Here is a 25,536-nt window from a genome sequence, read left to right as displayed (position 1 = left end):
TTTTTCTTCCTTACCAATTCGATGTTGGTTCAATCGTCCTGGAAATAAAGGTTGAATTATGGGTAATGGAGGTTCTGTTTGGACCTGTTCATCATTCTACTTATTTTTCTAGGCAGAATCTTGATCAAGATTCTTGCCAAGATTTGGTTCCAATACTTTTCCTTTGCTCAACGTCACTGCATTTGCGTGTTGTCTTGAATTAGGTTCTGTTTGTGATGGCAGCTTTCCTTGTAAGTTCATTTTGTCAATTGATGTAGTCAACTCTCTTATAGATGTTTCAGGTTTCTGTTGAAAATCATTTGTTTCCTTTTGAAAATCAAGAGTTTGTTGTTGTATCTACTGTTGGAAATTAAACACATTAGCTGCTAATTTATTGACCATAGTTTTTAGAGAGGTACTTGAATCTCATAGCTATTGTGAAAACCAGTTTTGGTATGGTTGGTTATACTGTAGGTTTGCCCCATAACTCAAGTTAGGATGGTATTTCCATCTTGATTATATGTATTTGCATAGGGGTCATTCGCTTTTGGAGCAGTCTAGGAAAGTTTCCCACAATATCTAAATGGATTATAATATAGTCACACAAACTAGGGCATGCATCAGTTGTATGTTAGGGTGTTGCATAAATTCTACACAATCGGGTTAGTCCTATGTTTACTGCAAAATGAAAATTCATGATATTACTAAGTCGATCAACTTTATCTTCTAAGGTTGAATTACTTAGCTGGTGAACCCTTCTAGTGGGTTCAGGATTGGCTCGGAATTGCTGAGTATTTGCAGCCACCGTGGATATCAAGTCCCTTGCCTGTTGAGGAGTCATGTTGACCAACACTCGAACATTGGCGGAATCTATCATATTCATCTCTATGGGCCTTAAGCCTTCATAAAAGTATTGGAGTAGAGACTGTTCCATTATACCATGTTGTGGGCAACTTACACACAACTTTTTAAATCACTCTCAATAGTGGTAAAGAGACTCTACTTCTTTTTGCCTTATCCCAACGATCTCCCTTATTAACTCAGTTGCACATGATGTTGGAAAAAACCTAATTGTTTGAGCCATAGTTTGATTTGCTAAATTCAAGTTTTCGTTAACCCTAGCGTTGAACACTTCTTTTGGTGGGTCAACTCCTATTATTTCGCTTTCTAGTGTTTGAGTAGGGTTTTCGATAACCCTAGACTCAACCTCGTCGTTTGCTTCTATTTCCTGCAATGGGTTACTCTGAGTTACTACCACCCCTGCTGCTTTTTACGTAGCTTTGTTTCCTTGCGATTAGATCTTGCAGTCTTCTCTATCTCTGAATCAAATGAAAGAATACTTGGAGCAAATCTGGTCATAAAAAACAAAAGAAACAAGATTAGTATATTAGTAGTCACCAACAATGGGGCCAAAATTTGATGCGTCGTTGAGAGCACCAAAAATATCCTATCCCTATAAAATAATGAAAAGAATAGTGTAAGGGAAATAGGGTCAAATCCTCATGGACTGGGTTTGCACGATTTCCTATTCCTCGAGATCTCGAACATAGTCGTGCCCAAGAAAATCTATGTACCTGAAAAAAATAGAATTAAAAGTTTGATTGAATTGAAATTGCGTAAATTGAAATTAAAATTGTAAAGATAAACAGTGCTGGAAAAATAAAGTTTTTTGATAAAGAGATTCCAGCCTCAGGTTGTATCGATCCTCCTTAGGTTCAATCATTGGCTTTTAGGTGATCCTTCTCAAATAGAATAAGCTAGTTATAGTGGAAGAGAATGCCTATGACCATCTGCTCCACTTAGATTTAGACTTACGATTTAGAGGAACCTGACTCTAGCCAACCGTCACTTTTGTTGGACTGTCTTACACTAGATCATCACTTCTCAATAGCAAATGCCACGCCATTTTGTCTCTTGGGCTCGACAGCCACTGACGTAATAAGCTAATGAACCAATTGTGCAACCTTCCCAAAACATATAAAGTAGGCCGTCTTTGCACAAGATGAAAAGATTACTTTTGAGGGGACATAGACGGAAATGTCAGTCCCGTAGTGCGAAAAAACGATGAATACTCGTTGAAAAGGCTAAGCACGAATTCTAGGCCTCATGAGCCCTTTTTAGGGAATCTTGGCAACCTTTGGTTAGATGAATTTAGTGGCTCATGCTTTTTGGGAAAAAATAAACTTAATAAAAACAGGATTGTAACACCCCAAAATTTAAGGGTTAAAAGTTTTGGGGTTTTGTGGTTAGGGTCACAGAGAAGGGTGTGCTATTGAGTTTAGTTGTGTGTTTATGTGTCAGAATGAACCTGCTGGCCTGGTGGTTTGGTTGTGTGTTAATTTGCTTCTGGGTTCTGGGTTCGAGTCCTTATGTGCGCTTTTTGAGTGAATTTTCTTTTTCTTTTTACTTTGTTACTTATTTTCTTCTGTTTAGTTTTAGTTTAGTATTATATTATATTATTATTATTATTATTATTATTATTATTATTATTATTTTATTTTAATTATTGAAGGCACGTTCCTTTTTGGTTTTTATTTTATTTCTTTCCTTTCTTTCTCTTTTTGCTTCTTAGCTAAAACTTTCGAAAATGGTGCTGTGTGATTTTGAAAGAGTTGTTTCCTCATCGCTAAGTCTGTGTCAAAACATTGTGGATCACAAAACAGGTGTAGATTTCGAACCTTGTCAATTTTACTTTCGAATTTTAATTCGAATTCGCGAAAAGTCTACTATGGATGTGATATCATTATTTTATGCTTAGAATGTGTATGATTTTGTATAATTTTGATCTAATGAGGATCGAGAAGTGCTTTGTGGCTGAAAGCACATTTTTGGGGACTATTTTAGGATGGTTTCATGACCACACAGGCATCCAAACAGGTGTGTGATGACTTACAAAGCTTTGTGCTTTTGAGAATTAGGGTTCCGGGCGAAATTTTGGTGCCACATGGCCTGGCCACATGGGCGTGTGACCGACTTGGGGATTTTTATTGTTTTACACACAGCTGTGTCCCTTGAAAACATGGGCGTGTGAGTTTAGGGATTAGGGTTTGAGTAATTTCATGCCACACGGTCGTGTGGCTAATCTGGGGATTTATAGTTTTCACACGGGCATGTGTTTTGGACACACGGCCGTGTCCAGTAGGAACAGGGCACACGGTCATGCCAGTCTTGTATTAAAATTTAGTGCAAATGGACAAAGAGTTACATGGCCTGTCCCCACGGTCATGTCCTTGGTCCACACCGGCATGTGCCTTAGTCACACGACCGTGTGCCCCTCTTTATGCGGTATATTGACCTCCCACATGTTCTAGGCATTTCCACATGTCCAGAGCATATAGGTATATAGTTCTAAATCACCCATTTTGATTCTATGAATTTTTTATACAAGTATTTGTCTATGTGTTTGCCTTGGCTGATCTTTAGTCAATGCGACTAAGAATTCTGATATGGACTTCGGCCTGAGTGTATCTGTGACTGTCATGTGAGATGTTTGAATCTGAATCTGTTTTGTTGGATGTGTGTGCATAGCTATTCCAACTGACTGTCTGATATTGTGCCTCTGTTCTGTGAGATTGTATGCATACATGCACCTGCAAAAAAATTCTCGAGTGGGTTTTGAAGAGAAGGGAGTCTAATTTTGATCTGATCTGGCAGTTCAAACTGCAATTTGTTTGTACTGTGGATTACCGTACTGCATAATACAACACATACGTCAGCCTAGCAGCGTATATTTATCTGATCTGGCAGTTAAACTGCAAATTACTGGTATAACGATTTATCGCATTGTACTATACTGCATGTACGTTGGCCATGCTACGTATACATATATATTGATTTGACAGTTCAACTGCACTTTGATCAGTCATTGTTGCCGGGTAACCCGGGATGACTTTATATGGTGTGTAGGGTTGGATGGGCCTACTTGTTCCTAAGTGGTGTGTTTGGTTGGATGAGCTCAAACAGCTCTTATGAGGTGTGATCAGGGGACAGAGAGGTGTGTTTGGCTGGATGAGTGGATTTTTTTAATATCAGACTACATATATACGCATTTGTTTGAGTGTTCTGCGTGTGAGATTCTCTGACTGTTTCTGTTTGTTTGATTAGCACATGTGACAGTGTGCCTGTGAGTGTGACTTAGTGTGCTGGAATTGCTATTTAGTTTTGAGATGTTGTTTTTGGGTTACCTTCTGGATCTGTATGTCTTTGTGAGTATATTTCTTTGTTGTACTATTATCCAACATCCTTTTCTATGTTTTTGTTGTTAGATTGGTTTTGAACTCACATTGAGCTCGAGTAGCTCACCCCCTCTTAGTATTTCCTTTTCAGGTACCTTTTCTGAATTCTGACGCTAGACTCGGTGTGTGGAGGTCTTGGACAGTCTTGGTGAAGATAAACTATTATCAGTTTGCACTTTCAGTATCTATTTGATTATTTAATTTTGGAAATATAAAGTCTTATAAAGCTATGGTACAAATTTTGAGTTAAGTTTTAATCGTTTTTGTTCCACTTACATGTACATATATATCTTAATTGAAATTTTACTGACTGGTTTTAAACGACTAAGTATTATGCTTCAACATGAAAATTGTTTTGTAAAAAATTACCTACGATTACTTTGGTGATCATCGAGATTCAGTCTAAACTTCTAGGCTGGGTTTAGGGTGTTACATTTAGTGGCATCATCCTCAAGTTTGCAAAAACTCGGCCTGTGTTTTTTTGTGTATCTGTGTATGCACGTGGTTGTTTTAAAAAGAATTTTTGAGAAAACTTTACCACAGTATATCAAAAGTATTTGTATTTCGAAAAATGTTTTATGAAAATGAACTGTCTGAGGCTTTGATGCTGGTTCAGGTAAAAAAAAATTGAAACCGTAAGATTAGAAATGTAGGTTCTTATATTTATTTTGAGTTTGCTTTCTGAAAATGTAGATACCTTAAGTTAGCCACAGGAAGGATATGAATTCCGAAGGTAAGCAAGATCGCGAGAAGTCATCCACTTCTCTGAGGTGTGGACTATTCAAGAGTCTGGGGTCAGTATGATTCCGCCAACTTTGGGTAGCGATAACCCGGAGCTTGGTACTGAAGCATTGACTCAGGTAGTGAGTGAGGTATTAGAGGCTAGGATAAGGGAGACTAGTGAAATCCTTCAAACTAGGTGTGTGGATTATGGGAAGAAAAGAGATCGCAGTCCTCCGAGGTTGGGGCCTCGTTCTAAAAATCGTGTTAGAACGCTTTCGAGTGGCAATGGTGGTTTTACTAAGGGGCAAGTAGTGGTACAAGTGATCCATTATGTAAGCACTGTAGGAAGCGCCACTCGAGCGACTGTTGGAGGAGGTTGGGAACGTGTCTTAGATGCGGGTCCAAGGAGCATCGGGTTAGAGGGTGTCTGCAACGACATTAAGATATGTATGATGGTAGATGGTTTTGAATCTGTGTGTTATTTACTTGAATGGCATTGATAGGTATTCATTGGATAATGTTTGTGTGTGTGATAGGAGAATTGTGTATCTGCTTCAATGGTTAGGTGTTCTGGTGTGTGTGTGTAAGGTCTTAAGTTTGATTTGGTTTGGTTCTGTTCAGGCTAGAGTGCTATACCACTGTTCTGTTAGTTGGAAATTTCGAGGACGAAATTTCTTTAAGGAAGGGTGAGTTGTAAAACACCAAATTTTAAGGGTTAGAAGGTTTGGGGTTTGGTGGTTAGGGTCATAGAGAAAGGTGTGCTTTTGTGTTTAGTTGTGTGTTTATGTGTCAAAATAGGCCTGCTGGTCTAGTGGTTTGGTTATGTGTTAATTCGCCTCTGGGTTCTGGTTTCGAGTCCTTGTGTGCACTCTTTGAGTGAATTTTCTTTTTAGTTTTATTTTGCTACTTTTTGTTCTGTTTAGTTTTACTTTACTATTATATTTTTATTATTTTTCAATATTATTTTAATTCTTGAAGGCACGTTCCTTTTTGGTTTTTATTTTATTTATTTCCTTTCTTTTTCTTTTTGCTTCTTGGCTAAAACTTTCTAAAACGGTGGTGTGTGATTTCAGAAGAGTCGTTTCCTCGTCGCCAAGTCGGTGTTAGAATGCCGTGGACCGTAAAACAAGTGTGGGTTTCTAATATTTTCAATTTTATTTGCAAATTTTAATTCGACTTTGCGAAAAGTCGACTATGGATGTGATATTGTTATTTTATGCTTGGAATGTGTATGATTTTGATCCAACGAGGATTGAAAAGTGCTTTGTGGCTAAAAGCATGTTTTCGGGGGCTGTTTTAGGGTAGTTTCATGACCACACAGGCGTGTGACGACTCACACGGCCGTGTGGTTGTGGGAATTATGGTTTCGGACGAAATTTGGGTGCCACACAGCCTGGCCACACAGGCATGTAGCCTACTTGGGGATTTTCATCGTTTCTCACACGATCGTGTCCCTTGGGCACACGGACGTCTGAGTTTATGTAACACCCTGAATTTGGGCCTAGAAGTTTTGGGCCTTGAGCATGGGAGCGGTTGAAGGCAGCTTATAATATTTTGTTGTGCGTGTAAATTTCATTAATGAAGGCTTGTTTTAGTGGTTAAGTGTACTAAGAAGTGTTGTAGAAGTCCTGGGTTCAAACCTGGACTCTAGCAAAAATTTTGGTTTAAGGTGAATCAAGCCCTGGGTGTAGTAGGTAGGCCTTAAGAATGTTGTTGGAGAAATTGTGACACAAAAAGCCTTGTGGCTTAGTGGCAAGTAGCGTGTGGAGCATTTATGGGGAGGCATGGGTTCGAATCCCATGGCAAGCAAAGAGCATTTATTTTGCTAACAGGGGGCGGCAAGAGTTGGTGTTGAATTTAAACTCTAATGATGGAGGGATCCCACATCGGGAAGCTAACATAAGAGTGGATGTGAAGCTGGTTTTAAATAGAGAGAACCATGAGGAGAGTAAAGGTACCTTTCTTGGTTGATCCCTTTTGCTTTATGGCGTGCTCGTTTGGGTTGGGCGTCGGCTAAGAGTGCTCGGAGCGCGGATTAACTCCAGTCTCCTATCAGGTTTGTACTTCTCACTACTCTAGCTGTAGGATGGCTACTTCGGACCGCGATGGGCCGAAAGGGGCCATGTGGGCCCAATGGGCCTACGGGCCCAATTGGATAAGTTGTTTGATTGTGTAGTAAATATTGGACTAGGCTAGGTAAATCTCATATCTATGGCTAGATTTGGGCTAAAAGGGCCACACGAGCGTGTGGGCCCATTTGGGCCGAGAAGGGCTTTAGGCTCATTCGTATTGTTATCCCTGTTTAGAATACTTTAGTTTACCAAATTACTAAAATACCCTCGACTTGTAAAATTACCAAAGTACCCTCGATTTACAGAATTACTGTTTTACCCTCGATTTACAGAATTACCGCTTTACCCTCGATTTATAGAATAACCGTTTTACCCTCAATTTATGGAATTACCGTTTTACCCTCGATTTATAGAATTACCATTTTACCCTCGATTTACAGAATTACCGTCTTACCCTCGATTTACAGAATTACCATTTTACCCTCGATTTACAGAAGTATCGTTTTACCCTCGATTTACAAAATTACTGAAATACTATTGGTTTACAAAATTACGAAATACCCTCGATCAATAAAATTACCAAAATACCCCTGGTTTGTAAAATTACCAAAATACCCCTAATTTGTGAAATTACCGAAATACCCTTGTAGGGTAGAATTACCGAAATACCCTTGTAGGGTAGAATTACTAAAATACCCCTATAGGGTAGAATTACCGAAATCCCTTGTAGGGTAGAAATACTGAAATACCCCTGTAGGGTAGAATTACCGAGATACCCTTGTGGGGTAAAATTACCAGTTTGCCCCTAGGGTGTTAATTGACTGTTTTGCCCTTGTGGGCAAGTGATTGACTTGAACTGTGTGGTTGACGGATTTGATTGTGAATATATGTTGGTGATATGAATGACTTGACTGTGACTGTTTGATTCAAATATGGGCATGATATTCTGATTCTGTATGTTGTATGCCATGACATTTATATCTGTTGCATGGGCTATAGGTTATATTGATGGAGGAAGTATTGAAAGTGGCTTGTCCACGTACTGGAGGCTTTGCCTCAACTTATCGATAACTAGCGACAATCTTTTAATTGTGGAGTGTAAATTTGGGTGGGTTGAGCTATTCCCACATAGAGTGTAGAAATTTGGTATGGGTAGAGTGTAGCGGTTGGTTATAGGTCGGATTGGGTGGGGATTGCATTCACATTCGATTTTGATTACATTACACATCTTGATTCGATTACGATTCATCACCGATTACGATTCATTTTTGATTCTAGTTCGATAATGTTTCTTATACGTAATGGGTTAAAGCCCATCGATGCTTGTCTCGCTATAGTGGGCTAAGGCCCAATTGATCTGAAACCGTAAGTAAGGTGGGGCTAAACTTTTAATTCTTTTATATGACTGATTGTTCGTTTTTATAGTAGGGATTTCTGCTGAGTTTTCGTAAACTCACCTCGTTTATTAACCTTCGGTAATTTCCAATTTAGATCGATCGAGCTGCGAGGGGCTCGGAGGAAGCCACACACTTTGTTTATTTTATAGTTTTGATTGTTACTTTTAAATGTTTTATGTGGGTTGTAGTAAAGCCGTTGCAATTTTCTGGATTTCAAAGTTGGAATTTTATTTATTGTTCTTATAATTACTAGTATTAGAACACGGTTTTCCAAAGCAACTACCGTTCTTCAAAACATCACGTAACCGCAATTGTTTTTAAATTAAGCTTCCGTGAATCGCCGAGATTTTTACAAAGTTGTTCGAATGTTATTCAATGAGGTTTTCTAACAAGGTTTAAAAGGGTATAAGTTTTAATTATTAAGAAGGGTTTTAATGGAAACATGGTTTTCGGAAAAAACACTTCAATGTGACACGCTAAATTCGAGCCAAACTTCCAGGTCGGGTTTAGGGTGTTACATTTAGTAGTATCAGAGCCTGGGTTGCAACAACTCGGCTGTGGATTGGGTTTTCAAAGGTTGAATTTCAAAAAGTTATTTTCAACCACGTGGTCTTTTTGAAGTATTTCTCCTAAAAAGTGTGGCACACCGAGTCTCGGTCTTAGAATCCGTCGATCTTGAATACTTTTGTCTGTTTAGAAATTGAAATACTGTGGATTCCTTAGATATTAGTCTGAATTTAAATTTGGTATTTATTTTATGTGGATGTGATGTTTGGATATAGAAATTGTATATATGTGTGATAAATATGTGGCTGCTTCTGTGAATAAGTGTTGTATGTATGAGATGTTTCAAGTTCTAGTTGAAGTGTGATAGTGATAGTAGGATCAGAGTGCACAGCGGTAGTGTAGTGGGGTAGATGTTACACGACTACCCTATTAGATGGAAATTTCGGGAACAAAATTTCTTTAAGGGAGGTAGAGTTGTAACACCCTGAATTTGGGCCTAGAAGTTTTGGGCCTTGAGCATGGGAGCGGTTGAAGGCAGCTTATAATATTTTGTTGTGCATGTAAATTTCGTTAATGAAGGCTTGTTTTAGTGGTTAAGTGTATTGAGAAGTGTTGGAGAAGTCCTGGGTTCAAACCTAGACTCTAGCAAAAATTTTGATTTAAGGTGAATCAAACCCTGGGTGTAGTAGGTAGGCCTTAAGAATATTGTTGGAGAAATTGTGACACAAAAGCCTTGTGGCTTAGTGGCAAGTAGCGTGTGGAGCATTTAAGGGGAGGCATGGGTTGAATCCCATGGCAAGCAAAAACATTTATTTTGCTAACGAGGCGGCAAGAGTTGGTGTTGAATTTAAACTCGATGATGGAGGGATCCCATATCGGAAGCTAACATAAGAGTGGATCTGGTGGCTTTAAATAGAGAGAACCATGAGGAGAGTAAAGGTACCTTTCTTGGCTGATCCCTTTCGCTTTATGGCGTGCTCATTTGGGTTGGGCGTCGGCTAAAAGTGCTCGGAGCGCAGATTAACTCCAGTCTCCTATCAAGTGTGTATTTCTCGCTACTCTAGTTCTAGGATGGCTACTTCGGGCCGTAATGGGCCGAAAGGGGCCATGTAGGCCCAATGGGCCTACGGGCTCAATTGGATAAGTTGTTTGATTGTGTAGTAAATATTGGACTAGGCTAGGTGAATCTCATATCTATGGCTAGATTTGGGCTAAAAGGGCCACACGAGCGTGTGGGCCCATTTGAGCCGAGAAGGGCTTTAGGCTCATTCGTATTGTTATCCCTGTTTAGAATACTTTAGTTTACCAAATTACTGAAATACCCTCGACTTGTAAAATTACCAAAGTACCCTCGATTTACAGAATTACTGTTTTACCCTCGATTTACAGAATTACCGTTTTACCCTCGATTTATAGAATAACCATTTTACCCTCAATTTATAGAATTACCGTTTTACCCTCGATTTACAGAATTACCATTTTACCCTCGATTTACAGAATTACTGTCTTACCATCGATTTACAGAATTACCATTTTACCCTCGATATACAGAATTATCATTTTACCCTCGATTTACATAATTACCATTTTACCCTCGATTTACAAAATTACTGAAATACTCTTGGTTTACAAAATTACCAAAATACCCTCGATCAATAAAATTACCAAAATACCCCTGGTTTGTAAAAGTACCAAAATACCCCTAATTTGTGAAATTATCGAAATACCCTTGTAGGGTAGAATTACCGAAATACCCTTGTAGGGTAGAATTACTGAAATACCCCTGTAGGGTAGAATTACCGAAATACCCTTGTAGGGTAGAAATACTGAAATACCCCTGTAGGGTAGAAATACTAAAATACCCCTGTAGGGTAGAATTACCGAGATACCCTTGTGGGGTAAAATTACCAGTTTGCCCCTAGGGTGTTAATTGACTGTTTTGCCCTTGTGGGCAAGTGATTGACTTAATTTGTGTGGTTGTGGTTTGATTGTGAATATATGTTGGTGATATGAATGACTTAAGCTGTGATTTGTTTGATTCAAATATAGGCATGATATTACGATTACGTATGTTGTATGCCATGACATTTATATCTATTGCATGGGTTATGGGTTATATTGATGGAGGAAATCTTGAAAGTAGCTTGTCCACGTACTAGAGGCTTTGCCTCAACTTATCGATAACTAAGCGACAATGTTTTGGCTGTGGAGTGTAGAAATTTGGGTGGGTTGAGCTATTCCCACATGAAGTGTAGGGTGATGCGGGTAGAGTGTAGCGGTTGGTTATAAATTTGGATTGGGTTGGGATTGCATTCACATTCGATTTTGATTCATTACACGATCTCGATTACGATTACGATTACGTCACCGATTACGATTACATTTTTGATTCTAGTTACGATAATGTTTTTATTCTATAATGGGTTAAAGCCCATCAGTGCTGTCTGTTATAGTGGGCTAAGGCCCAATTGATCTGAAAGCGTAAGTAAAAGGTGGGGCTAGACTTTTAATTCTTTTATATGGTGATTGTTCCTTTTTATAGTAGGGATTTCACTGCGACTTTTAGTAAACTCACCTCATTTATTAACCTTTCAGGTAATTTCCAGCCTTAGATAGATCGGAGCTGCGAGGGGCTCGGAGGAAGCCACACACACTGTTTATTTTATAATTTTGATTCTTACTTTTAAATGTTTTATATGGGTTGTAGTAAAGCCGTTGCAATTTTCTGGATTTCAAATTTGGAATTTTGTTTATTGTTCTTATAATTACTAGTATTAGAACACAGTTTTCCAAAGCAACTACTGTTATTCAAAACATCACGTAACCGCAATTGTTATTAAATTAAGCTTCCGCAATCGCCAGAATTTTACAAAGTTGTTAAGAATGTTATTAATTTGAGGTTTTCTAACAAGGTTTAAAAGGGTATAAGTTTTTAATTATTAAGAAGGGTTTTTAATGGAAACATGGTTTTCGAAAAAAACACTTCAATGTGACACGCCAAATTCGAGCCAAACTTTCAGGCCGGGTTTGGGTGTTACAGTTTAGGGATTAAGGTCAGGTTATGTGGCTAATCTAGGGATTTAGGGTTTCCACACAGGCGCGTGTGGACACACGGCCGAGTCTAGTGCTCACATGGGCATGTGAGACCTTCACACGGTTGTGTCAGTACTATACTTAAATTTAGTGCAAATGGACAGAGAGATACACGGCCTGTCCCCATGGCCATATCCCTAGTCCACACGGGCGTGTGCCTTAGTCACACGACCGTGTGCCCCTCTTCACACGGGTGTGCGCCTTTGCCATATGGCCGTGTGCCTCTCTTTATGCAGGCTATTAACCTCCCACACGGCCTAGGCATTTCTACATGGCCAGAGCACTCGGGTGTGTGGTTCTAAATCACCCATTTGATTCTGTGAATATTTAATACAAGCATTTTTCTGTGTGTTTGCCTTGGCTAATTTTTAGTCAATGCGACTAAGAATTCTGATATGGGCTTCGGCCTGAGTGTATCTGTGACTGTTATGTGAGATGTTTGAATCTGAATCTGTTCTGTTGGGTGTGTGTGCATAGATTTTCTAACTGACTGTCTGATATTGTGCCACTGTTCTGTGAGATTATATGCATACATGCACTTGTAAAAAAATTTTTGGGGTGGGTTTTGAAGAGAAGGGAGTCTGATTTTGATCTAATCTGGTAGTTCAAATTGTAATTTGTTTGTACTGCAGATTACCGCACTGCACAATACAGCACATACGTCAGCCTTGCTGCGTATATTTATATAATCTGGCAGTTAAACTGAAAATTGCTGGTATAGCGGTTTACCGTATTGCACTCTACCGCATATACTTTGGTCATTGTTGCCGGGCAACCCGGGATGACTTTATATGGTGTGTAGGGTTGGATGGGCCTACTTGTTCCTAAGTGGTGTGTTTGGTTGGATGAGCTCAAACAGCTCTTACGAGGTGTGATTGGGGGACGGAGAGGTGTGTTTGGCTGGATGAGTGGGTTTTTTTAATATCAAACTACATATATACGCATTTGTTTGAATGTTCTGCGTGTGAGATTCTCTGACTGTTTCTGTTTGTTTGATTAGCACATGTGACAGTGTACCTGTGAGTGTGACTTAGTGTGCTCGAATTGTTATTTAGTTTTGAGATGTTGGTTTTGGGTTAGCTTCTGGATCTGTATATCTTTGTGAGTATGTTTCTTTGTTGTACTGTTATTTGGTATCCTTTTCTATGTTTCTGTGGTTAGATTGGTTTTGAACTCACAATGAGGTCGAGTAGCTCACCCTATCTTAGTGTTTCTTTTCAGGTACCTTTTCTGAATTCTGACACTAGATTTGGTGTGCAGAGGTCTCGGACAGTCTTGGTGAAGATAAACTATTATCAGTTTGCACTTTTAGTATCTATTTGATTATTTAGTTTTGGAAATGTAAAGTCTTACAAAGCTGTGGTACAAATTATGAGTTAAGTTTTAATCATTTTTGTTCCGCTTACATATACATATACTATCTTAACTGAAATTTTACTTACTGGTTTTAAACAACTAAGTATTACGATTCGACATGAATTTTTTTTTTGTAAAAATTTACCTATGATCACTTCGGCGATCAAAGTAGCATCCGAGATTCGGTCTAAACTTTTAGGCCAGGTTTAGTGTGTTATAGGAATTTTATTGAAAAAATGGAAGGAGCAAAGGCTAGAGATTTTTGGGAGAGGGAGTGTTTACAAAAGAGATGAGTGAAATTTGTGTCACTCCATCCCTTATTTATTGTACTTAGAAAACCTAGTCTATTCCTAATTAAATTCTAAAAGACAAATAAAGATAAATAAGGATAAATAAAGTTAAATAAAGATAAAAGCTAAAATTAAATCTAAATAATAATCTTTAATAGTTATCCTAATGTAATTAAAATTTAAATAGAGTCTTGTGTTTATAAAATATCTTTTTTGTACTTTTGCCTCCAAGTCTTCCACACTTTGTATTTTCGGCACCACTTCTTTCCTATTTCGTATGCTACCCCATTTTATCTCCAAATTAATGCTTTTTTCCCCTAAATTTCCTTTTACCTTCAATTTAGTCCCTACAAGATAAAAAACCATAAATAGCTCAAATTAGTAAGATCATACTCAAAATAAATAAGTAATTAATACATAAAAATATGTCATTCTAGAGTATTATCAGGTCTTGTGTGTATTGATGTGTCAGCATAGTGACACTTTGGAATATTGTGTCTATGATGATAAGTGTTTTGGTATCGACCCGTTGATGGGTTCATTAGTTGAGTGTCCGTGTTTGATGTGGTGTACTTTGATTGTTACGTACGGTGGGGACATTGGTTCCGTGTTTACCTTTTGGTTCTGTATATCTCTGTAAGTACGTTTCGCTATTGAACTGCTATCCAGAATTCTGTTATGTAATTTTGTTGTTAGTCTGGTTTTGGACTCACACTGAGCTTCTGTAGCTTACCCCCTCAATTTCCCTTTTTCAGGTACTCACATTTTCTGAAGCTTGGACCCGGTATGTGGCAGTCTCGAAAGCGTCACGTTTTAAACAGGCTATTAAAGTGTTTTCTTAAATTCAGAGTTTTAAATAAATGGTTTTGGACTATAAGTACTGATTTGAAAACCATGGTACGAATTTTTGTGTTATATACACGTAAGTGTTATTTAGACTATTTTTTTTTGTAATTTTGAGATTTTATTTCTGAACGTTATTACGTGACTTAAATACAGTTTTGTAATATGATTTATTAAACTAAAAATGTTTTCAGATCACTTCGGTGATCAATGTGACCTCCGAGCGGTCTAAACATCTAGGCCGGGTTTTGGGGCATTACAAGAAACATTTGTTGAAATATTTTTTTATTAACATCAAGTAACTTTGGCGTAATTATTTATTTGACCCTTCAACTTTAAAAAAAGTCATTTTAGTCTTTAATTTATTTTTTTGTCCTTTTTAGCCCTTAAGCTTGTATTTTTTTTATCAAATCACCTCAAAATGAATGAAAAGTTAATGTTCCTTTTAACTTTCTTGACGTTGCATACAAGTGGATGACAAGTCAGCATTTAATTAATTTTTAAAATTTAAAAATTAAAAACATTATAAAACTATTTTTAAAATAAAAGTTATTAAAATTATTATAAAATTTTTAAAAGTATTTTAAAATTTTTAAAATTAATTAAATGTTAATGTGTCATTTACATGGAAATTCATATGTATATCACATTTTAATTTTTCCAACCATTTAAAATAATTTGACAAAAATATAAATTAAAAAAATAAAAAACTAAAATAATTTTAAAAAATCATTATCCCTTTACATTAAAAATGGAAGCACTAAGGAATTGATGCATGTTAATTAATATTTGATGATAAAAAAAAAGTGGATCCATGTTGATTGATTCTATTAACAAATAACTTCCATGATAGCGACAACTGGTTTTGTAAAATATACTTATTAACATCATCTAACCTAAAATGTGAGAACTTATACATAATTCATCAATGGAATAATCAGTTTATCATATTAAAGCCATTTACATTTCCTTTATACAAGGAAAAGGTTAAGAAGGTTTGAATTAAACCATTTTTTTTATTTGTAAAAGATTAAAAAAATTCATAGCTTAGTTGAGTGATGTTCATAACTAGGCAAACATCATGCTAAGAATTCGGTCATGGCATAATCTCCTATTTCTTTTTTAAAATATCTTCTTCAATTAACTCATATTTTATTATTATTTAAAATAGAATACATCAATTCTGTTATAAATAAATGTGAATGTCCACATTCTAACCCCCTTCATTTATGAGGTAAAACCTCTCAATCATTATGCAATGTTTAATATATGAGTTAATAAAGCACTTAAGTAAGCTTTATTTATCTTATTGCATTGAATGTTAATTATAAATTATAAATAGAATCCTTACGAGTGAAATAAAAAAGATGAGAAAAATTCTCGTATTTTCATCTACTTTTATTTATTGTCTTATTAATTTTTCTATAACACGTTGTCAGCACGAGCTTCTACGAGTTCATAGTGAAGTTCATGTCATTTCGACTTTATTAATTTGCCCGTATAACTCTTGTTAAACTATATACGGTATACATATTTTAAAATTCTTTTATTTTATTTTCTATATGAAATATTTGCTTTATGTAACATTTGCACATTTATTTTTACAACTAAAATCTAATAATGATAATTATATATACATATTTTTTATTAAAAGAAATTTCAATTAATTTAATTTGTGTTAAGTTATTATTATGACTATTCCTCTTTATGCCAATATTTGACATACATATTATTATTTAGCAAATTTGGTATATATAATTGAATTATTTTACGATTGAGAATACTTATTATTTTACTAATATTTATTTTATTTTGATTCAAGTGATTATAATGTCAAATCTTGCCAAACTTGAATTTGCGGCCTTAGACATTCAGGCAAGAATTATTTGTCATGGGTGTTAGATGCTGAAATTCACCTAGATGCTAAAGGTCTAGGAAATACTATATTAGCATATAAAGAAGCATCTAATCAAGACAAGGCAAAAGTAATGACTTTCATCCTTAATCATCTGCATGAAGGATTAAAAGTGGAATATCTCACTGCAAAAGACCCTCTTGAGTTGTGGAAAAAATTGAAAGAACGATTTGACCATTAGAAAACTGTGGTACTCCCTAAAGCTCATTATGATTGGATGCACTTATAGTTGCAAGATTTTAAGACTGTAAGTAAATATAATTCAGAATATTTCAAAATTAGTTCTCAACTAAAATTATGTGGAGAAAACATAACTGATGAGGACTTGTTAGAGAAAACATTTTCAACCTTTCACGCTACTAATGTGCTTCTATAGCAGCAATACCGTGAAAAAGGTTTTAAAAGGTATTCTGAATTGATTTCATGCCTTTTGGTGGCTGAACAAAATAATGAGCTATTGATGAAAAATCATGGAATTCTTCCCACTAGTTTTGCACCATTCACTAAGTAAATATAGCAGTACACAATAATTATGAAAATAGAAAATATAAAAGTCACAGCCGTGGTCGTGAATGTAGTGGGGGACGTGGTCGAGGACGTATTAGTAATCGTTATCATGGTGGTCATAACAATGATACTTCTAACCACCAGAAAAAGAATAACAATGAAAGACAAGAAAGAAGTGGTCAAAATAATCCTTCAAAGATTGTTGAGAATATATTCTACCGATATGGTATAAAGGGGCATTGGTCACATACTTGTCGTACGTCTAAGCATTTAGTGAAACTTTATCAAGCATCCATTAAAAGGAAGGGAAAACATATGGAGACAAATTTTATATCCCAAAATGATGAAATGGAGGCAAAAGATGAAGATATTCACTATAATACTAAAACTGACCATCCTTACGACGGTGATAAATTTAATGACCTTAATAATATAACTCACCTGGATGTGGCAGATTACTTTGAGAATCAATAAAAAAATTGATATTATTTTGACATTTTTATGTTGTTTTAAGTATATTTTATTTTCTTGCATAAAGAATAATTTATATATTTAATAAATATTTGTAATGTTTCCCATATTTTATTTTGTTTGTTTTTATGAAGAATATGAATATTCAACAAAATTTCGATGACCCAAAATAAATAGAGACACGTGTCTTACAGATAGTGCTACAACACATACGATACTCAAAAATAAAAAATATTTTTCTCATTTGACAATGAGTAATGCCCATGTTAATACAATATCGGGTAGTTCAAAACTTATTGAAGGCTCTAGAAGAGCTATTATATTATTACCTAAAGGTACAAAATTTATCATTGATGATGTTTTATATTCCACTAAGTCTCAAAGAAATTTATTGAGTTTTAAAGATATTCGTTTTAATGGATATCATATTGAGACTATGAATGAGAAAAATGTTGAATATCTATATATTACAAATGTTGAATGTGGAAAGAAATATGTTTTCGAGAGGCTACCTGCTTTTTCATCAGGTTTATATTATATACATATTAGTGCAATTGAGTCACATGTTACTACAAACTAGAAGTTTGTAGAACCACATACTTTTACTATTTGGCTTGACTGATTAGACCATCCCGGATCTATTATGATGCGAAGAATCATCGAGAATTCAATTGGACACCTATTAAAGAACCAAAAGTTTCTTAAATTCAAGGATTTATCTTGTGTCGCTTGTTCTCAAGGAAAATTGATTATTAGACCATCACCAGCTAAAGTTGGGATTGAATCTCCCAAATTTTTGAAACGTATTCAAGGTGATATATGTAGGACCATTCATCCACCATGTGGACCATTCTGATATTTTATGGTATTAATAGATGCATCTAGTTGGTGGTCACATGTGTGTTTATTATCGACTCGCAACCTGGCGTTTGCGAGACTACTTGCTCAAATAATTCAATTAAGAGCACAATTTCCAGATTATGCAATCAAAACTATTCGTCTTGATAATGCTAGTGAGTTTACATCCCAAGCTTTTAATGATTATTGTATGTCAATTAGGATAAAAGTTGAACATCCTGTAGCTCATGTTTATACACAAAACGGTTTAGCTGAATCATTTATCAAACGCCTCCAACTAATAGCTCCGCTATTACTCATAAGAACAAAACTCCCTGTTCCAGCTTGGGGATATGCTATTTTGTATGCAGCAGCACTTGTGCGCTTAAGGCCAACAAGTTATAATAAGTACTCCCCATTATAATTAGCTTTTGGTTAGGAGCCAAATATTTCCCGTCTTAGAATTTTTGGATGTGTAGTTATGTTCCAATTGCTCCACCACAAGGCACAAAGATGGGTCCTCAAAGAAGGTTGGGAATATATGTTGGTTATGAATCTCTTATAATTAAATATGTTGAACTATTAACTGGAGATTTATTTACTGCACGATTTGTTGATTGTCATTTTGATGAAACAACATTCTCAGCATTAGGGGAAGAGAAAATACAACTGGTAAAAGAAATTACATGGAATGGATCATCATTATCTCAATTAGGTCCTCGTACAAGTCAATGTGAACAAAAGTTCAAAGCATTACACATTTGCAAAACATTGCCAATCAACTGCCAGATTCATTTATTGACCTAAAGAGAATTACAAAATCTCACATACCAGCTGAAAATGCTCCAATACGAATTGATATCCCAATAAGGCAAATTGTTAATGCAAAAGAAAGTAATCCACTCCTGAAGTGTGGAAGGCCAATCGGTTCCAAAGATAAAAATCCTCGTAAAAGGAAAGGAACAATTATTCATATGGTAATATTGTGGAGGCAAGTGCCCCGGAAGAGGCCAAAGATATAACTAATCAAAAAAACCAAGAAGAGGTTCAGGTACCTGAAAATGGTGATAACGAAGAAATCTCAATAAGTTATATTCCTTCAGGAAAAAGATGGAACCAAAAAAATATAGTTGCCGACAACAATTTTGCTTATAATGTTACTATTGAAAGAACAAAAGAAAATGAGGATCCTGAGCCTAAATCTATTGAGGAATGTAGAAATAGAAAAGATTGGCCAAAATTGAAAGACACAATTCAAGCAGAATTAAATTCACTTTCTAAACGTGAGGTTTTTGGACCTATAGTCCAAACCCCTAAATATGCAAAGCTGGTAGGATATAAATGGATATTTGTACAAAAATGAAATGAGAAAAATGAAGTTGTAAGATATAAATCACGACTTGTAGCACAAGGATTTTCTCAAAGACTCGGCATTGATTATGAAGAGACATATTCTCCTATAGTGGATGCAATCACATTTAGATACCATATTAGTCTGATAGTATGTGAAAAACTTGACATGCGTCTAATGGATGTTATTACAGCATATTTTTATGGTACACTTGATAGTGAAATTATATGAAAATCCCAGAAGGATTTAAAATCCCTGAAGGATATAGAGTTTCCCGGGAAAATTTCTCAATCAGATTAAAGAAAAGTTTATATGGATTAAAACAATCTGGACATATGTAGTACAATTGTCTTAGTGAATATTTGTTAAAAGAATGTTATAAAAACGATCCAATCTGCCCATGTGTTTTTATAAAAAGGTCTGAATCAAACTTTGTGATAATTGCTATTTATGTTGATGATCTACATATTATTGGAACTCCTGAAAAGCTTCAAAATGCAGTAAATTATTTAAAGAAAGAATTTGAGATGAAAGATATTGGAAAAAAAAAATTTTGTTTTGGCCTACAGATAGAGCATTTAAAAGATGGAATTCATGTTCATCAGTTAACTTATACGAAAAAGATCTTAAATAAATTTTATATGGATAAAGCACATCCATTGAGTACCCCGATGGTTGTACGATCGTTAGATGTGAATAAAGATCAATTTCGTCCTTGTGAGAATGATGAAGAGTTTGTTGGTCCTGAAGTACCATATCTAAGTGTAATAGGAGCATTGATGTATCTTGCAAATAACACAAGACCTGATATAGCTTTTGCTATAAACTTGTTAGCAAGATTTAGTTCTTCTCCAACACATAGACATTGGAATGGAATTAAACATGTATTTAGATATCTTAGAGGGATAATTGATATGGGGCTATTTTATTCAAATGATTCAAAATCTCTATTAGTTGGTTATGCTGATGCTAGATATTTATCGTGTAACACCCCAAACCCGGCCCAGACATTATGGCCGAATCTGGCGGCGTTACATGAAAGTGCTTTTATAAAAGCTTAGTAAGTTAAAATCATTCAGATTATTATCTTTACTTAAATCGGAAAATCCTTATTCCATTAATTATTTGAAAACCGTTCTTTTACGCGGAAGTTAAAACATCAATAATTCGTAAATCAACAACTTAACAATTTAAAACCCCAACATAATCCCAAAACAAATAGCTCAAGTCCAAAAATTAAATCCCAAAACAAATATAGGAAAAACAAATTGAATAGATGAAATAAACGTTACTAAAAAATCCATGAGTCTAACAGTGGCCACTATCGAGCCCTCCGCCACACCGATCCATCTACTGTTGAGGATTACCTGACATAAAATAAATAAAGGGGTGAGTTTTCATAAACTCAGTGTGTACATCCCCACAAACAACATGCATACAAATAGATAACAGAATATAGATATTCGGCCTTAGCCATACAAATATCGCATGCAGATCAGATCAGATATCAGAGAACAGAAATCATACCCACCAACCCTACACACCATCTCCGTCCAAGCCAACACACCATGTGGGGATAAAATCGACCCACCCAGCCCTACACACTAAGTGGTACTGTAAAACAGTACATAACAGATATATGCAGTGTAGCTGCTCGATAATAGGCTAATCACCTCTCAAACTTCCTTCTCTTCACAATAACCCAACCCAATGCAGTGCATCATAAATATCGTGGCATACTTATATGCAGAAATCAGATCATATCATAGAAGAATAGATATATGAAATCAGGCAAATATACATGCTTATTGTAACATGCTTTACATGTAACACAATAATTATTTATAGTATGGGGTCTAAATAACGCTTACCGACCCTACAGGCAGGTCACAGTCGACTTAGGCGACTCGTGCAACCTTATAGAACATTTTAGGAAAATTGGGCTCACACGCTCGTGTGCCTTACCTGTGTGGGCCCACACGCCCATGTGGCCTACACAACCCAAATTAGCCTTACCCGTGTAGATCACATGGCCTGGCCCAAGATCAATACGCCCATGTGGTTCACCCGTGTGACCTACACGCCTGTGCGGCCTACACGACCCAAATGGTCGAGCCCGTGCTCGCATACGGCCTCGCCAGCCTCACACACCCGTGTCTGTCGCGCCCATGTGGCGCACGCATGGCCTGGCTTGTCTGTCACATGCCCGTGTCTCGCGACGCAAGCTACCACACAAGCAGACCACACGCCTGTATGGTGTCGACAGACTGGTTTTTTGGCTTTCGTCGAAACTTGTTTTCTGTGCAATCGGAGTACACACCTGGTTAGTTTCCGCTGTAAATCCAACCACGAGCACTCCAAAGCCTTCAATGAAGAACGATGTTTCCTTACTGTTTAGAACCCCGATTAATGATCCACAGATCCTTGAATCCCCCCGAATCGATGAAATCTACTAGCAAAGCACTAAGCCAAACGAAAGGGAAAGAAAAACGAATGAAGAGGAGAAGGAGAAAAGGAAATTTCAACAGCAAAGGGAATTTTTTGGGGAAAAGAGAAGACAAAAAGTAAAAACTATTTTTCCAAAAAGGAGGAACAAAAAGATAACCTTAGGTTTTCCTTCAAAGCCCAGAACTCAGAATTTTAATGAAACCCAACGCTTACTGAAACTTGCAGCAAAAATAATCCTTACGGCACTACAGGGAATCAAACCCCTGACCCTGATGTAATCCCTTGTTACTTAACCACTAGACTAGCAGGCCCATTCTGTTAAGTTTTTACCAACAAGTCCTCATAAGCCCACTGACCTCAAGTCAAGCTTGATTCATTTAAAAACCCAAATTTAGCCCAAGTTACAGCCTGAACTTAGGACCTCCCAAACACACCCCAGAGCTCATAATTACTTAACCCAACATACATTTAAGCCAAAATAACACAAACTTAAAATTCAGACACTTCCAAGCCCGAAAATCACAATAAGCTGAAAATAAAAAATTTGAGACGTTACAACTTTACCCCCTTAAAGAAAATTTTTCCTCGAATTTTACCTGATCAGAAATGTGAGGATATTGCTGACGCATCGAATCCTCTGGCTCCCAAGTAGCCTCCTCAATGATATGATTCTGCCACAACACCTTCACTAAGGGAATAGACTTCCTACGCAGTACCTTAACGTCGCGATCCAAAATCTAAACCGGCTCCTCCTCAAATGTCAGATCCGATCTGACCTCAATCTCCTCTACAGGCACAATGTGCGTAGGATCGGAGCGATAGCGTCTTAACATTGAAACGTGAAACACGTCGTGTATACGATCCAACTCTGGAGGAAGCTCCAACTGATATACGATTGGTCCTCTTCGCTTCAGAATTCGGTATGGTCCAATAAATCGAGGACTCAACTTGCCCTTACGACTGAACCTCGGAACCTTCTTCCATAGCGAGACCTTAAGAAAAACCATGTATCCCACAGAATACTCGATGTCCTTCCTTTTCAAATCCGCATAGGACTTCTGTCTATCAAAAGGCACTTTCAGTCAATCCCGAATCAAGTGGACCTTATCCTCAGTATCTGATACTAACTCCTGACCCAGAATACGTCGCTCACCTAACTCAATCCAGCACAGGGGACTGTGACACTTATGTCCATACAGTGCCTTATACGGTGCCATCTGAATACTAGACTGATAGCTGTTATTGTAAGCGAACTCTGCCAACGGCAGGTACTCTTCCCTACTACCTCGGAAATCCATAGCACAACCCCACAACATATCCTCCAGTATCTGAATCACCCTCTTTGACTAGCCATCTGTTTGAGGATGAAAAGCAGTACTAAAGTTAAGATGAGAACCCAAAGCCTCATGGAGTTTCTACCAAAATCGAGACGTTAAATGAGGATCCCTATCATAGATGATCGAAATAGGAACCCCATACAACCTCACTATCTCGAAAATGTAGAGCTTAGCCAACTTTTGCAAGGAGAAATTTGTCCTAGCAGGAATGAAATGTCCAGACTTGCACAATTGATCCACAATGACCCAAACAAAACCTTCTTAGTGGGTGTTAAAGGCAACCCACTAACGAAGTCCATCGTTACGTGCTTCCATTTCTACATCGAATTTTCACTGGCTGTAGCAAACCCGAAGGTAACTGATGCTCAGCCTTAACCTACTGGCAAGTCAAACAACGAGCAACAATGTCTGTCACCTCACGTTTCAACCCTGGCCACCAGTACAACTCTTAAAGATCCCTACACATTTTGTTGCCCCCAGGATACATAGCGTAAGCGCTACTATGCGCCTCCCTCAGAATCGACATCCTCAAATTCTCATCATCAGGTACACAAATCCTATCTCAGAAATGCAACACCCCATCGCTGTCAATCTTAAAATCAGTGGTTGTCCCAATCTCAACTTGACGAAATTGCAACTGAAGAGACTCGTCTTCTAACTGCTTATCCTTAATCTGATCCAGCCACGTCGGCCTAACCTGCAACTCAGCCAGGAGACTCCCATCATCATAAAGACGCAGTCAGGCAAACAACGCTCTTAAATTAGCCACAGCACTACGGCTTAATGCGTCGGCCACCAAATTGGCCTTTTCAGGGTGATACTCAATACTACAGTCGTAGTCCTTAAGCAGCTCAACCTATCGTCGCTGCTTGAGATTTAACTCCTTCTGAGTGAGAAGATACTTAAGGCTCTTGTGATCAGTGTAGATGGTACACTTCTCACTGTACAGATAGTGCCTCTAAATCTTTAATGCAAAAACAACTGCAGCCAACTTCAAATCATGCATCGGATAATTAGCCTAGTGAGTCTTCAACTATTGAGATGCATAAGCAGCTATTCTACCATCTTGCATCAAGACGCAGCCCAAACCCACATGTGACGCATCACTATAAACCACAAAGTCCTTACCTGGTTTAGGCTGAATCAGAATTGGAGCCTGAGTCAAAACTGTTTTGAGTTTCTCGAAGCTCTCCTGATGTGTGGCAGTTCAAACAAAAGGAACTCCTTCGCACAACAACTTAGTCAACGACACAGCGATCAACGAGAACCCTTTTATGAAGCGTCGTTAATAACCTGCCAGACCTAAAAAGTTACGAACCTCCGACATACTTTTCGGTTGTTTCCAATCCAACACCGCCTCAACCTTACGAGGATCCACTCTAATCCCCTCTGTAGAAACTACATGTCCCAGAAATATCACTTCTTGAAGCCAGAACTAACACTTACTAAACTTCACATATAGCTGTTCCTCCCGAAGAATTTGCAGAACCACCCGCAGATGCCTATCGTACTCATCCTCCGTCCTAGAGTATAACAAGATGTCATCAATGAACGCTACCATAAACTGATCTAAGTAGGGCTAGAACACTTGATTCATCAAGTCCATAAATGCCACTGGTGCATTAGTTAACCCAAAGGGCATGACTAGGAACTCGTAATGTCCATACCGAGTCTTAAATGTCGTCTTATGCACATCGGCCTTCTTTACTCTCAACTGATGATATCCTAATCACAAATCGATTTTAGAGAATAAAGAATCCCCTTTGAACTAATCAAATAAATCATCTATCCTCTGAAGCGGGTATTTATTCTTAATCGTCAACTTGTTCAATTAATGGTAGTCAATACACATCCTCATTGTACTATCCTTCTTCTTTATGAACAAAATTGGTGTTCCCCATGGAGACACACTAGGATGAATAAACCCATGATCTAACAGCTCCTGAACTTGAGCCTTTAGTTCTGCCAGCTCTTTCGGTGCCATTCGATAAGGAGTGATAGACACCGGAGCCGTGCCAGGAATCAACTCAATCCCAAATTCTACCTTACGGCTCGGAGGTAATCTTGGTAATTCCTCTGGAAAAACATTTGAAAAGTCCCTCACAGTACGTATGTCTTTAACCGAAGAGTTCACAGAATCAGAAACACTGATGTAGGCCAAGTATGCCTCACATC

The sequence above is a fragment of the Gossypium arboreum genome, chromosome 11 (assembly GCF_025698485.1).
Source record: "Gossypium arboreum isolate Shixiya-1 chromosome 11, ASM2569848v2, whole genome shotgun sequence".
Classification (NCBI taxonomy): Eukaryota; Viridiplantae; Streptophyta; class Magnoliopsida; order Malvales; family Malvaceae; genus Gossypium; species Gossypium arboreum.
Note: the sequence above shows the minus strand (reverse complement) of the source record.